General features: G+C 38.4%; 1 long non-coding RNA gene across 1 annotated transcript; it reads left to right on the top strand.

The window, feature by feature from the left end:
* The first annotated feature begins 297 nt into the window (after nt 1–297).
* LOC142401004 (uncharacterized) lies at nt 298–2,341 on the top strand. Its single transcript, XR_012773035.1, has 3 exons — nt 298–554; nt 1,440–1,502; nt 1,632–2,341. It is a non-coding gene; the product is annotated as an uncharacterized LOC142401004 (long non-coding RNA).
* Nucleotides 2,342–2,877: the final 536 nt, after the last annotated feature.

The raw sequence follows: 2,877 nt of genomic DNA on the forward strand, positions 1-2,877 counted from the left end.
TGCATTATCAGAAATGCTTTTGCATTTTAAGAATGTGGCTGCATTATTTGACTCATAAATAAAATTACTAATCAATCATCCTATTGCATTTCAATTTTCTTCTTCAAGACTGCACATTCTATGCCATAATCAAAAAGAAAACTAAGCGGACATTGCTTTTTCGTTTTAGTGGTCTGCATGCAAAATACTGCCCACAATTCGATAACGAAAAAGCAATCTGAGCGGCGCAGGAGAGTGACGTCACGCCTGCTGACCGTGCTACCCATTATGTAGGCTACGGTAGGGGGCGGTGTGCATATTTGCTGTACAGTTTACCTGCCCAGGTGGAGTCAAACAATATATCCATTCTGATGCCGGTGACCGGGTTGAACGGGTCACAGAGAGCTTGGCTGCATACTCTGCCGTCACAGATTCAGAGGTTAGTGCAGCAAGGGCTAGCGCGTCGCGGCTACGACCGGCCATGACTTTCGGGCCGCGGCCATCGCTGAGGGAGCAGCCATTAATGAGGCTGAGACAGACTTTGCGAACAGGAGTCGGGGGATTACCTTTCACAGGTAGTATTCAACATTATTATTGGTTGCATTTTGTCAATAGAATATTATTGTACTGTATTTGTGTCTGCCGGCGAAATCGTAGCCAGCAAACGTTAAACTACGATATGTTTATAGCCGGTGTTATGCCGAGAAGTGCCCCCCCTGCTGGTCGTACTTTAAGGAGAGTCTGTGATGGAATGATATGATAAAACTACATCATAATTTGTTTACCTAATTGAATTAACGGATGCAAATCTCAATCAGTCCAAATTTGTATATAAAATTAAAATAACCAAATTTCATAGTTTCAGGTTCATTTTTATATCATTTCATCTGGGCTATAATGAGTTGAGATTGTTAATAAAAAATGTATCCAACCGTCTTTCGTGTTGACTACAAAAGTGTTAGTCACGGCCCTTACTTTTGAATATATGTCCAATAATATAAAAATAGTTAGGAATAGGAATACTCTAAACTCTACAATTGTCGGATTATCATAATTGTACACGTATTATTAATTTACATGAAGAGATGTGAAAAAAAGATGCACGAATGAAACACCATTGTCAGCTCAATATTATTTTTTTTGGATAAATGTAATAATCCACACCTGAAACGGTTTACGCGGGCTCCGTGAATGGGAATGCACTTCTCGGCAGAACACCTCTGTTCACACGGCTATTAGGCCAACGGAGACTTCATAAATCATATATTCCATAACACAGGCTTAGATTACAACTAACACAAGAATGCTACTTTTGAAATAATGCAAATATTACTGTTATAACATTGACCATCACATTTTACTCAGGTTTATTAATGACGTTTATTATGCCTGTATTATTCACATGTAATTCTTTCATCCTAACAAAAGTATTTACCTCATGTCTCATACCCACTCCTCAGATTGTCCGACCGAGAGTTGGTGTTATTCCCTCCATCTTCGGCTTACAGGTTCACCTTCAAAGAGTAGGTGTATCATCATAAGGCTATTAGCATTCATAAATTGAAATATTATCAATAACAGGGCGGGGTGAAATACTTATCCCTGTGTGTGTGTATTTTTATATGTTTTAATATTATGCTTCTTCATTTTAGCCAGAAAAGGGCAGGACTACATGTTCTTCCAGAAAAGCTGAAGAGAGCCTGTCTGTGACCACTCAGGATGACAGCAAGGGCTCGCACATTTTCTGGTGGGGGGGGGGGACTCACACTAGGGCCAGAACACCACCTACAGGTACCGTACATTAACAGCAGAATGACAATGTGTGATAGACTGGTCAGTAAGCTGTATTTATAAGACACCGATGCCTGTTGTCAGCTGCCGCTGTTTTGGCAGCTCGAGCCTTGTCGTAATTTTGTACTTTGGAACGGATGGAATGAGAATCCAGCTTTGTACATATGTATGTGTGTATATATATATTTCTAGTGTAAGGTAGAGGATGTTTGTTTTGTATGTGTATTTATTTGACGATTGCCTATGGTGCCCTACGAATGAATGAGTACGTATGTATACACACTGCTTGAAGATCATTCAAGCTGTTGACCTAACGAATTTTCCAATCACGTACTACAAGTACGTACTTTGTATCATTGAAGAGGAATAAAGACACTATACAGCTGTTATGATTTTTATGTAACATCTTTATCAAATCTGTAATAAAGTATTTCACAAGGCCAAAACAATGTAAGAAAATATCTTTGATTTTTGCTTTTTTGGCTTCACAGCATAACTTTGTTATGACCATAGCATCAAGGTTCAAGGTGCAATGTTTTTTAAATTGCCAATTGTGCATGAACCGCAGTCAAGACACATGCACTACTTGTTCAGGGATCTCTCTGAGTTAGTCTAGAAATATAGAAATACTATAATAAAATATAAAGAATATAAAAAACACTGTACAAGAAGGTAGTTGTATATACACAAGTTTAAATATTTTGAATGGTATCAACCTAAAGCAAAACAAAATGAGCTAAAAGCCCTTGTTATAAATAGGCTTTATTCTTAGACTTTATGTATTCATATTCTGTAGTTCACTAAATAATCTATGTTCCTAGTTTGTACGTTACACTCTGCTCATACAACGCAAATGTATGTCCAACACTTTAAGATGACGTAGCGGGATAAAATAACTGGGTCAGATAAAGCGTATCTCTTAGGACAGATAGGTCTGGTGCAGTAGATGCACACCTGAAACAACACGCACTCACACACATCGCTTATCACATCCAAAGAACATGACAAAGACGGTGGATGGCCTGCTCACAGCATGAGTAAATATTCAATGATGCGTCGTCAAATGTAGGTACAACCTCTGAGATAAGGGTGAACATAAATATGAAA

The sequence above is a fragment of the Odontesthes bonariensis genome, chromosome 15 (assembly GCF_027942865.1).
Source record: "Odontesthes bonariensis isolate fOdoBon6 chromosome 15, fOdoBon6.hap1, whole genome shotgun sequence".
NCBI lineage: Eukaryota > Metazoa > Chordata > Actinopteri > Atheriniformes > Atherinopsidae > Odontesthes > Odontesthes bonariensis.